At 36.3% G+C, this 13,778-nt stretch overlaps 1 pseudogene across 1 annotated transcript in view; it reads right to left on the bottom strand.

Annotated features, from left to right (window-relative positions):
* The window catches only part of LOC309856978 (small ribosomal subunit protein uS5 pseudogene), a 454,384-nt pseudogene extending 449,191 nt beyond the window's left edge, over positions 1 to 5,193 (bottom strand). Inside the window, exon 1 of the transcript XR_014316487.1 lies at positions 5,158 to 5,193. The product of XR_014316487.1 is annotated as a small ribosomal subunit protein uS5 pseudogene (transcript). The remainder of the gene's footprint in view (positions 1 to 5,157) is intronic.
* Positions 5,194 to 13,778: the final 8,585 nt, after the last annotated feature.

Raw genomic sequence — 13,778 nt, 5'->3', positions numbered from 1 at the left:
GTTTGTACTTTGCTTTTCCCCATCCTTTACTGCCATTATATAATCAATCTAATAACTTCTTAGAGAAAGTTAAAAATTCCCGCATAGCCACACGTGAACACAAAGTCACTGATTTTTAGCAAACCTATAAGATAGTCAGACATCCATTCAATTTCTTTTTTTTTAAGATTTTATTTATTTATTTGACAGAGAGAGATGACAAGCAGGCAGAGAGGCAGGCAGAGAGAGAGGAGGAAGCAGTCTCCCTGCTGAGCAGAGAGCCTGATTTGGGGCTCGGTCCCAGGACCCTGGGATCATGACCTGAGCCGAAGGCAGCGGCTTAACCCACTGAGCCACCCAGGCGTCCCTCCATTCAATTTCTTAACTGAGTCCCAAATGCATCCTGACTTCTAACCTAAACCTAAGCTCTACTTCTTACACGTTGTTATATGACCAAATTCTTTCAGTTCAGTATTTTGTAACATTTAAATATTAATCAGTTGATGCTTTGTTTGTGTATTTCTATGAAAATAATTTGAATACTGTAGATTTATTGTTATATTTATAGGTTTATAATCAAAGTTTCATCAGTTGTAGTTTTTGGAAATTTCAGATATAATGATTAACCTAAAATGATACTGCCTCAAATCCCTCTGATATCAAGGCCCAACACCTGATTATAGCCAAACCTGTGGTGGATAGTTCCAATGGAAATTGCAGTTACTTAACACTGATAGCATCTCATGTTCTCTCTCTCATTTTAGAATGTCTCCAACACAACCCAAAAGTGTAGGAGAGTTAATGTCCTCTGAGGACAGCTCTCAGTGAAGTGGAAATAAGAACCATAGGTAAAATTGTCAGTTTTCAGGTCTTCATGAGGACAACTTAAAGAAGTTTCTCAGGACCTTTCAGTAAAAGCAAGCCTTCATTTTCTATCCACAACAATTATATCAACAATGTACCTCTTTGACAAAGTTGCTTCTTCACTGTATCACTTTCCCATTCTTTTCTACCTTGGATAATCTCCCAGATAAACTAACAGTACTCAAATCCTTTGTCCTACTCTTTGCTCTCAGGATAAATGGAGCCAAAAGACTTAGATTAATATCAAGTTCTGAATGGGATCTTAGAGCTATTTCTGTCCAGATTTTCATAAACATAGGGACCTTTGAATTATCAGGCTATAAATAAGTTCTAAATGGAGGGGGCAAAAGCAAAAAGTAGAAATTTTTATGTTTGATTTTTAATCATGATTAATTGACTTTATTGATTATTATAAATACTAACATTATAAAAGTGTAGATCTTTGTAAAACAATGTCATATTGTAAGAAAGAAGTTGCATAATCCTTTTGAGAATATTAAACCAAGTGTTCAGGTGCCATCTAATTTCTTGTTTAATCCAGAACTTTGGTGTGCATCATCTTGAGGAATAGGATTTTGAAGTCCAGACAGACTAAGAGAAAACTGATCCAAATGTGTGTGTTTATATTTCTGCTTTTGTTGTAAAAATCAAAGTGTGATTGCTGGTTTAAAATGGTAAAACTAATAATGTTCATGGACTCGATTATAAATTTTCTAATTGTATGGGAAGAATCCAATAAACATAGAATTAATTGATTTGCAAATCCTCAAAGAGCTACAGGATCAGGTAGTGGTATGTTCTGATTCAACAGCATCATAATGCAGCATTTTATATGTGTGGCTAATGGATATTTTCATGAATGTTTGCTAGCTAGTCAGCCAATACAGAGAAATATTAGGTAGCGTAATTACTCACAGTTGTGTTTAATAAAATGAGAGAAAATTATCAAATGACACTAATAATAATAAACCTATAGCAGGCTAAATATTCAATGATAATTACAAGTATTAATCTAGCTTTCTTCCCTGATTATGACTCTTCTCTCCTTTATCATAATGGGAGTAGCAGATTGTCTGCAGTGAATTGTGAAAACGCAGCAGTGACTTTGGCAGTGAAGGCCTCCCATCAATTTTGATAGGTTAAAATGATTCTGGTTGGTCTTGAGCAAATGTGTCATTTTTTTTTTCTGTGTGTGAAATAAAAGAAAGAAGCAATAGTAAATTCTTTCTGTTATTCCATGGAGCCAATAAAATCATACTGCCAACAAGAGGCTGTTGACACCATAGGTGTAGTTAACTGTCTTGAAATACTACGCCTGGAAATAAAATCCTAATATTTCACATAACCTCTTTTTTTAAAAGAAACAAAACAAAACAAAACAAAACAAAACAAAACAACTATACTGCTTACATTTAGGGCCCTGCTGTTGTGTAACTATTTTTGAACATGTCTTCTGTAAGTGTGTATATATATATATATACATATTTTTCTGTGCAATAAATTCATTTAGAGATAAATTTGGATTGCAAATTATTTTGGGGGAGGCGTGGTATTTGTGGCTAGTCTTACAAGTAAAAAGGACTAAAAGAAAGAAGAAAAACATTTTTTATTACAGCATATTTACATCTGTCCAAAGTACTTATCTACTATAATACTGACTAATGTATAATACTGTACACAAAGAAAGAAGTTAAATGAGTTATAATTCAGTCAATGTATAGCTGGCCATTTTAAAACTTACCACTGAATCTTTCTGGTATGAAACGTGATATCTGGCAATCTGGTCCAGTTCATTACATCAGGTCATTTGTATGTTCTTATTACCATTTTGATAGCATAGCACATTTTATAACCCAGACATTTTACAATGGAACTATGATGCATGTATTTTCAAAAGTATAGACATACATGAAGCTATGAGGTCAAAAAAGATGAATGTCCGTAGTACCATATAGACTCAACAAATAAAAGTGTCCAAGGGTCTGAGTGTGACTTATGAATATTGTATAAGATTAGGCCAACATGTGGTTTTGATATAAATAATCTGTTTTTAAATTAGAATTACAATCGTTGAGTACAGTGTTGAAAATGGCAGATAGATTTTAGCTATCTTTGCTCACTAGGGAAAATGGAAAAATGTTTAGTTTGGTCAGATTTTCACTTAACTTCTGAAAAATCTTACGTTTGAGAGAACCCTTCTGAAATAAGAATCCTTAAAGACATAACCCCTTTGGCACAAGTTTTCAAGAAACTTGTTTGATGTTGTAGACAATTCTATGGCACACGTACTGTTCTAGATGTTTCATGCCAATAATATGTAAGCCATACCAAGGCGACATATACATATAGAGATGTTCCTCAGCTTACAAGGGGGCTATGTACAGAGAAACACATAAAAAATTGAAAATGCATTTAATACCCCAAAACTATCAAATATCATAGCTTACCTTAAGCTTATTTAAACATACTCAGAACACTTACATTTGCCTGCATTTGGGCAAAATCATCTTAAGCAAAGCCTATTTTATAACAAAGTATCAAATATCACATGCAATTTATTAAATATTACACTAAAAAAAGAAGAATATATATATTCTATATATATGTTCTATATATAGAATGCTTGTAAGAATATCAGGTGTTCACCCCTGTAATCTTCTAGCTGACTGGAAGCTGTGGCTCACTGCCGCTGCCCAGAATCACAAGATGGCACCATATAGAACAAGAGTTTCAGGTGGTAGGTGTTGTAAGTTTTACCCAAACTGACATTGGTTTTTGTCATCATATATGTCAAGTAGTTTTCTCAGGTTTATTTTTAGAATATCCTTGTATAATGAATATTTACACTGATATCTAGTATAAAAATCTTGCAATTTAACATTAGAAACATTAAGATATTGAAAATCAATCTATTTCTTTAATTCATTGAAGACATTTTTGGCTTGTTTCCAGTACTTTCTTACTGGTTAAAAAGTGAATTTGAAGTAGTCTGGATTTCATTATTATATGGCACTTTCCCTTTGATGAATACAAAGATGATATTCTATATTAGCTATCTGAGAAGAATTTATTTTTTTAATTTTATTTATTTGTAAGATAGAGAGTGAGAGAGAGCACAAGCAGGGGGAGCAGCAGGATGAGGGAGAAGCAAACTCCCGGCTAAGCAGGGAATCTGTTGCAGAACTGAGTCCCAGGACCCTAAGATCATGACCCGAGCTAAAGGCTCAGGCGTTTAACTGACTGAGCCACCCAGGTGTCCCAATCTGAGAAGAGTTCTGTATGCTATTCCTATTAATATGCAGTTTAAAGTCTAGGTAATTAACTTAATATTTTAGTGGCTATTGCATAGATAGCACTATGTTCCAGGCAGAGAGTAAGAAAGAAATATTAAATCAACCATATTCTATGCATTCTAAATGAAAATAATTAATCGATCATAAAAATCCTTCTATTTATGGAATATCAACTTATAAGCTTTCCTCCATATGAACAATGCCAAATACCAGAATAAAGGGTCATCTAATACAAATAAAGGATAGAATTAAAGAATTCTGGTAAGCCATTTAATTTTGAAAAATGGTGTTCTATTGTTGCTGAGTTGTGGTTTTCAGTTACATAATATCTGATAAGTGTAGAAGTAACATGAGTGTTACGTGAGATGAGAAATGGTATATAATTAAGATATTTTTAAAAGTACAGATAAACACAAATTTGTAAACATAGCATTATGGAGGAGTAAAAATAAATGATAGCTACACACTGTAAAGTGAATAAAACTTGGAAAGCTAATAGAGAAGTAAAACAAGGACAGTGCAAAAAGTATGGTACATTTTTATGAAGTTCAAACAAATTCTGTGAAACCATAGATGGACTTAAAGATACTATTATGTATCAAATATTGTAAAAATTAAGCAAGGAAATAGCAAACATAAAACAACCAAAGCATACAAACTTGGGTAGATACAAGAGGTGTGATCATGTTCTACTTCATAAAGAGATGAGTTAATAGATAAATACAAGTAACTAGACTTTTTAGAAGTTAATAAAACGTTGCCTGTTATTTCTTAGTAATATAAAATATATGGTTTTCTAACAAAAACGTTTATCTTAAAATATTTAAAAATAAATTTTAGGCTACTCCTAAGGTTATATTTACTTTTCCACTGTAGGAAAAGCTGGTTGTTGTAGTTGTATTTGTTTGTTTGTTTTAGTCTCCTCCTAGTTTTCATTATTATAATGTGGAATGAGGAATGTTAGATTGAAAAGTGAATTATTTTATAGACAAAAATCATTACTTGATTCACCTCCTGGTACAGCAGATGGAACTCCTGAAAGTATGCCCTTTTGCATTATGGAAGAGTAACAGTTATGCTTACTTCTGAAACATACTTGGTGGTGGCCCTAAATAGTGACACCATAGTAAACATTTTGAATATTTGCAATTAATTTTTATAGTCATAGGGCTCCAAAAGGCACTGCAGGTATCTTAGCAGGTGTTTCAATAAGGCTAAAATTTGCCTGACTGTTTAAAAATATTAGCAAGGCACAAAACATGGCAGAAGTATTGTCCTCAGATATTATTTTTTTCCATATGCTCCTGATTCCAGACATGACAAGTTATTTTTCAAATATTTATTATAAAAGTTTTTATTTATTTATTTGACAGAGATCACAATAAGGCAGAGTCAGGCAGAGAGAGAGAGGAGGAAGCAGACTCCCTGCTGAGCTGAGAGCCCGATGTGGGCCTCGATCCAAGGATCCTGGAATCATGACCTGAGCCGAAGGCAGATGCTTTAACCTACTGAGCCACCCAGGCTCCCCCATGACAAGTTATTTTGATAGATGTATATACAGTGTATTTTCCAGTTATAAGAAAAATGGTTCTGCTATTTTTAACCTTTCTAAAAATTAAATAATTTTTTTCATTGAAATTTTATTTTATTTTTTTTTTAAAGATTTTATTTATTTATTTGACAGACAGAGATCACAAGTAGGCAGAGAGGCAGGCAGAGAGAGATAGGAGGAAGCAGGCTACCCGCTGAGCAGAGAGCCTGATGCTGGGCTCGATCCCAGGACCCTGAGATCATGACCTGAGCCAAAGGCAGCGGCTTAACCCACTGAGCCACCCAGGTGCCCCTGAAATTTTATTTTTTTAATGTTTTACTTTTCTTTTCTTTTTTTTTTAAAGATTTTATTTATTTATTTGAGAGACAGAGATCACAAGTAGGCAGAGAGGCAGGCAGTGAGAGAGAGAGAGAGAGGGGGAAGCAGGCTCCCTGCGGAGCAGAGAGCCCGATGCGGGGCTCAATCCAAGGACCCTGAGATCATGACCCGAGCTGAAGGCAGCAGCCCAACCCACTGCGCCACCCAGGCGCCCCAATGTTTTACTTTTCAATATACTACTTAGAATATAAAACCTATTCCATTTTGTAAGATGTTTACCATTTAAAAAATGGTAATTTTCTCATTGTGTCTTCCCCTCACATTGCTTTATTTTGAATAAAAAATTTCACAATAAACATAACTGATGCTTTCCTTCTGATGGTCCCTCTGTTGGTCATATTGTATATGAGCCATGACAATTAGTTTTACAAAATTTATTGATGTTTGTTGATATGTTTTATCATAACTAATTTTCCCTCCCTTATCTAGATTCCCCAGCTTTCAGACAGGTGGACACTTTAATAAACCATACCCAAGGGATGTATCAAGTACTTCTTAGACATTCTCTCAGATCCTTGAGGTCTCATTTTGCCTAGGGATTTGCAATAGGTTCTGCCAGAGGCACCACTGTGACAACTGATGTCCATGGTCTAATTCCTGCTAAGCTCAAGAGGTCACTGGTTTCCAAGTTTATCTATAAAATTAATGCATTCCAGCAAGTTCTTTTTTTTTAATATTAACAAACTTATTTTAAAGTTTATATGGAGAGGCAAAGACTCACAATAGTCAACATAGTGTTGAAGGAGAACAAAGACTGAGGACTGACTTCAAAGTTTACTAAAGCGATTGGGCGCCTGGGTGGCTCAGTTGGTTAAGCCTCTGCCTTCCGGCTCAGGTCATGATCCCAGGGGCTAGGGATCGAGTCCCGCATTGGGTTCTCTGCTCAGCAGGGAGCCTGCTTCTCCTCATCTCTCTCTCTGGCTGTCTCTCTGCCCATTTGTGATCTCTCTCTCTGTCAAATAAATAAATAAAATCTTTAAAAAAAGTTTACCATAACGATAATTGTAAGCATGATATTGTAATACCACAGAGAGACTAGATTAAAGCAACAGAATATATATTATCAATTATATTTTATATTTAATAGAAAAGCAAAAGCAATACAAGAGAGCAAAATACAATCTTTTAAACAAATGGTTCTGTAGCAATGGTGAAGCTAAATCTAAAAATATAAAATAAAATAAATCCAGGCAGATATCCTACACTCTTCACAAAAATTAACTCAGATTGGATTATAAACCTAAACATGAAACATGTAGAAGGTAATATAGAAGAAAATTTAAATGACCTTGGTTTTCGCAATAACTTTAGCTACAAAAGCACAAGCACTGAATTTAAAAATGTCTACTCTGTGAAACACAATGCCAAGAGAATGAAAAGGCAAAGCACAGACTATGAAAAAAAATTTGCAAAATACACATCTGGCAAAGGACTGTTAATCAAAAATACACAAAGACCCCTGAAAACTCAACAATGGGGGAAAAACCGGATTAAAAATGAGCCAAAGGCCTTAGCAGATACCTCACCAAAGAAAATATTACAGATGGCAAATAAGCATATAAAAAGATGCTTCACATCATATGTCATCAGGAAAATGCAAATTAAAACAAAAAAGAGACACCAGTACATACCCAGAATCCAGAGCACTGACAACAGAACACGAAATGTTGGTGAGGATGTGGAGCAACAGGAATGTTCTTCCATGTGTATTGAGAATAAAGAATGGAAAACAACTTGGCAGTTTCTTACAAAACTAAACATATTCTTGCCAGATGATTCAGCAGTAGCAGCTCTTGGTATTTATCCAAAGAAGATGAAATCTATACCCACAAAGATGTCTATAGTAGTTTTATTCATAACTGACAAAAGCTTGGAAGCAACCAAGATATCCTTCCATAAGTGAAAGGTCAAAGAAAGTGTAGTACATGCAAACAATGGAATATTATTTAATGCTAGAGAAATGAATTACCAAGCTATGAAAAGATATGGATATAAATATTTAATAAATATTTGATTTTAGGCTTCTACCAGTCTAACAATAGTATTAGTATATTTTAACAGTGAATGCTCAGCATTCATGAATTTACCTAATAAAACATTTTGGGTTCAATATTTTAAATACTTCAACCTCTATGATTATATTCCTAATAATTTTGAATTGGGGTAAATAAACCTTAATTTTTTGTAACTTGTTTCTTATTGCAAGAGAGCTCAATGAAATTTTAGAAAATAAAAATTTACAAAAAAAAGTTTAGTTTATTATTGCCAAATAATTTAAAACTTTATCTTATATTCAAATACATATATTATTCTAAATTGATTTATATGCTACTAAAACCAAAAACTTTTAGTTATACTAGATTTCATATCCTGCAATCAATGCCAGAAATCCATCTGGCAATGATTTGTCTTAAATAGAGTTAAGATGGGTGTTATTACAATGCAAGATGGAAACAAAGATAGTATAACAATAGGTGATACATAACTTTTCCGTTTTGATCAAGTTACTAATCTACAAAAGGCTTTTATCAGTGACAGACTTGGGAATTTAACAAAACTTTTAAACTAGCATGTGCGACTCATTCCTAGAAAACAACACAATCAATAACACTTTATTTAGATTAAATCATGACTATTTCTCCATTTGAATAAAAAAGGTAGCAATCCCAATAAGTTTATTGAACATGAAAAGTTGAAATGCTATAATGCTCCTAAGGAATTAAATGATCCAGTCAAGAATTACAAAAAAAGGATATAAATTACCAAAGTGTTTGTATAATTGTAATGTACAACTGCCCATTATCGTTCCATAGTGTAGGCTTGTACAAGAACTCTATAAAAGAACTCCACTTCTAAACTGTGGAAAATATGTTCCCTTTCCCCCTATATACAACTATTAAGCCATTCATTTAGCTTTTAAAATATCCACTTAATACAGGCTTTTTACACATTTGAACAGACAGCACGGCTCTATTCTTATCGCTTACATCTGAAGGATAGACTTCTAGCGTAAGAGGTAAAGCCCATAAAGGAGCCCAATAATAACAACAAAATACAGTTTAGTGAGCCCTTACAATCTGCCAGCTACCTTTCTGAGAATACTTCAATTAATAAAACATATAAAATACCTGACCACAAAGAGCTCACATTCTTTTGAAATATAATAGTGAAATAAACCAATAATAGAGGGGCACCTGGGTGGCTCAGTCCATTGAGTGACTGCCTTTGGCTTGGGTCATGATCTCAGGGTCCTGGGATGTAACTCCCCAGCAGGCTTTCTAGGCAGTGGGGTGTTTTCTTCTTCCTCTGCGCACCCTCCCAATTCTCTCTCTCTCTGTCTCAAATAAGAAAATAAACCAGTAATAGAATAATGATTGATGGTTGATGGTGTTAAGTGATACAAAGAAATGCAAGAAAGGTAAAAGCCATTGGGGAATGCTGGGATGAAAGTTAATTTTATTTTGTTTTGGGTGGTTATATCTCATTTATGAGATGTTATTTGCACAAAGACCCAGGAAGTGAACGAGAGTGTTATACAAATATTAAAGGAAAAGATTGCTCTAGGCAGAGCAAGTAAGTATATAGACTTTGTGTGAACAGCTTGTCTGTTACTTTTGAGGAAAAGCAAGGAGGCCAATGAGGAGTTCATAGTGGTGGAGAGAGGAAGAACGTATTGATGTATGACCTTCTAGTACATTGAAACGCCTTCAGTTTTTATTTAATATGAAAGGGGAAGATACCAAAAGACCCTCAACAGCAGAATGAAATCATATGACTTGATTTTTAGGTTAAATTGCTGTACCAAAATAAATTTGCATGGAGAAAGGAGTGCAGTATGTGTGGAAGTGGGGTTATCAATCAAGTCAATAATTCAGGAACATATGATGGTGTTTTTAGCATGCTGGGTGGTAATAGAAGTGGTGAGGTATGGTTTTCATTGTGTATATATTTTGATGGTGAATATTCTGGTGAACAGGATGGGGTATGTGCAGGACAGACATCAACATTTATTTTACCTGCACAAACAGAAGGGTGGAGTCTTCATTCCCTGATATGGAGAGAACTCTGAGTTCAAATGTTCTTTCTCATTAAATGGCATAGTGATGATGAGGATATAGTCAGACAGTGAAAGAGAGCAGTAAGCATAGTGTTAAGCAGTAAGACATTATAATACATTTGAATATCAAAAAACGTTGTGTTGGATCATCTGTTTATGTGAGTAAATAAATAAATAAAGCTTCCTGGGGTTCTGATAGAGGTAAAGAAGACTGCTATATGATCCAAAGGGGCACGTGCACCAAATGTTTATAGCATTAATATCCACAATAGCCAAACTATGGAAAGAACCTAGATGTCCATCAACAAATGAAATATATATATATATAAATATTTATATATATATATATATATATACACAATGGAATACTATTCAGCCATCAAAAGAAATGAAATCTTGCCATTTGCGTTGACATGGATGGAACTGGAGGGTATTATGCTTAGCAAAATAAGTCAACCAGAGAAAGGCACTATCATATGATCTCCCTGATATGAGGAAATGGAGGTGCAATGTGGGGGGTTTGGGGAACAGGAAAAGAGTAAATGAAACAAGATGGGATCAGGAGGGAGACAAACCATAAGAGACTCTTAATCTCACAAAACAAACTGAGAGTTTCCGGGGGGGGGGTGGGGAGGTTAGGGAGAGGGTGGTGGGGTTATGAACATTGGGGAGGGTATGTGCTGTGGTGAGTGCTGTGAAGTGTGTAAACCTGGCGATTCACTGACCTGTACCCCTGGGGCTAATAATACATTATATGTTAATTAAGAAGAAGAAAGAAGAAGAAGAAGAAGAAGAAGAAGAAGAAGAAGAAGAAGAAGAAGAAGAAGAAGAAGAAGAAGAAGACTACTATAAATCAAATGCTATGGTTTTCAGCATAGAGTGTGTAATCAGGCATATTTTATTAAAGTAACCAAGTAAAATGAGGTCGAAAATTGGAATAACAGAAAACATAAAAATCAGAGATTTTAAAAAGAGATATGGGACAGTGTAGAGAATATAGTCAATGATATTATAATAGTGTTATATGGTGACAGATGGTGGCTATATTTGTAGTGATCATAGAATAATGTATGGAGATATTGAAAACCTGAAACCAATGTAACACTGACTATCAACTACACTCAAATAAAAAAATAGTAAAAGGAAACATTTTAATTTAAAAAGATAAAAAGAGGGACAAGAATTTGAAAAGTGAATTTCAAAAAGAGTAAAGATGAGGCTAAGACATACTCTGAACCTTGAGGAAAACACCATTTTGAAAATTCTTCCCATTTTGAGAAAACTCAAATGAATCAATACCATAAAAGAACCCATTTTAACCGAGAGATGTAATGAATGCTCAAGAAATAATTTTATGACAGGATAATTCTTCCCTATGAAACAGCATACAGAAACCCGGGGAAACACCTGGAAGCAAAATAAACTATACTGAAAATAAGAATTAGGAAAAAGATAAATGATGAAAGATAAGAAAATTAGACCTGCGACAGAGACCTAGTGAAGAGAATTTTTAGCTTGTGGTTTAATGTTTTTGAGGATAATCTAGAGTTCATAACTGCCTTGAGGCAGGCTGGTTGTAGGCAGTTTAGGCAGACCCCTAAGAGAGGCCTACTTTGGGCAGGTGGTGTTGGAGGAGGCCATTGGGCTGGACAAAGACAAATCCAACCATTTGACTAAAGTGTCTGTGAAGATGTTGAAGTCAGATGCAGCAGAGAAAGACCTGTCAAACCTAATCTCAGAAATGGAGATGATGAAGATGATTGGACAGCACAAGGACACCATCAACCTGCTGGGTCCTGCACACAGGATGGTCCTTCGTACACTATCATGGAATATGCCTCCAAAGACAACATACAGGAGTACCTGCAGGCCCAGAGGCCTCCTGACCTGGAGTACTGTTACAATATCAGCCACAATGCAGCAGAGCAACTCTCCTCCAAGCACCCGGTATCCTGTGCCTACCAGGTAGCCTGAGGCATGGAGTACCTTGCCTCCAAGAAGTGCATACACCAAGACCTGGCCACCAGGGAAGTGCTGGTGACAAAGGACAACATGATGAAGATCTCAGACTTCAGCCTTGCCAGAGATATCACCACATCAGTTACTATAAAATGAGAACCAATAGTGGACTGCCTGTGAACTGGATGGTCTCTAAGGCCATGTTTGACTAGATCTACATCCACCAGAGTGACTTCTGGTCTTTTGGGGTGATCCTGTGCAAAATTTTCACTCTGGAAGCCTCCCATATCCTGGAGTGCCTGTGGAGGTGGTTTTTAAGCTGCTGAAGGAGTCATTTGATGGATAAGCCAATAAGTGCACCAGAGAGTTATACACAATAATGAGGGGTGGCTGGCATGTGGTACCTTCAAGCTGCTGGTAGAAGACCTGGATCATACTGTGTCCTTGACCTCCAACCAGGAGTAACCGGACCTGTCCTTGGCCCTGGAACAATACTGTCTATGCTTTCCCAACACCCAAAGCTTCACCTGCTCCTCAGAGAAGAATTCCACCTTCTCTCATGTGCCGTTGCCCAAGGAGGCCTATCTGCCCTGACACCCAGCCCAGCTTGCCAATGGTGGACTCAAATGACTAGTATCCCTATTACTCCTGTCCAGATTCCGTCATAAGCTGTAACCCTTACCCCCCACCCTCCCTGCAAGACTCACTGCCTTCTCCTTTGTCCCTTTCCTACTGGCAGGAGCCAGCTGCCTACCTGAGGCCTTCACCCCTTGAAGTTCACCTCTCTTCCCCTTCCTCTTCCTCCTCCTTACAACCTGCTCATGAAAGAAAGGAACAGAGAGGCAGGTACTTGCTCGTGGCTACTTCCTTCCCTCCCATATGTTGGACCAACACCCCTCCCTGTCATCTGGTACTGCCTAGATGTCGAGGGAGTTGGAGATGAGGCATGCCAGTGAAAGCTGTCAGAGCTTTCCTGTTTTGGTTTTGTCTGCTTAGCATAACATGTAAGACTGAGTTCTGGTGGCAGGGACCTAGTCCTTGGGGCTATAGCACTAGCGAGGGGATGTCAACTGCTCTGGGCCTTGGCTAAGAGCAAGCCCTGCTCCAGAGATATGGTGCCAAGGGCTTATTAATTTTGATACTAATTTGCTTTGCTGACCAAATACCTGGTATCAAAAGATGGGAAGGCAAAGACTGGAAGCAGTGTTGTGACCATGGGGTCCAGCCCCAAACTATGAAGAAAACACAAAGTGTATAAATCTGAGTAAGTATATATTTACACACCTTTTTAAATAGGTTGTTATCAAAGATTTAATCAATGGGTAATATGCTCCTCGTGGCTGGGAAGCATCAGTTGCCATATATTAAAAACAAAGAAAAGAGGTGTCTGGGTGGCTTCCTCCAAGAAGTGTCCCTTCTTTTCAGGTCATGATCCCAGGGTCCTGGGATGGAGCCCAACATCAGGCTCTCTGCTCAGTGGGAAACCTGCTTCTCCTTTTCCCTCTGCCCTGCTTATAGTTCCTCTTCCTGTCTCTCTGTCTGTCAAATAAATAAAATATTTAAAAAAAAACAAGAAAGAAACAAAATGTTTTTAAAAGGTCTTTTTTTTTTTTAATTTTAAAGGGGTGCCTGGATGACTTAGTTGTTTAAGCAGATGTTTGCCTTTGGCTGAGGTCATGATTCCAGTGTACAGGGA

Source organism: Mustela nivalis, assembly GCF_964662115.1.
Source record: "Mustela nivalis genome assembly, contig: HAP1_SCAFFOLD_53, whole genome shotgun sequence".
NCBI lineage: Eukaryota > Metazoa > Chordata > Mammalia > Carnivora > Mustelidae > Mustela > Mustela nivalis.
This window is presented reverse-complemented; position numbering and strand designations above follow the sequence as displayed.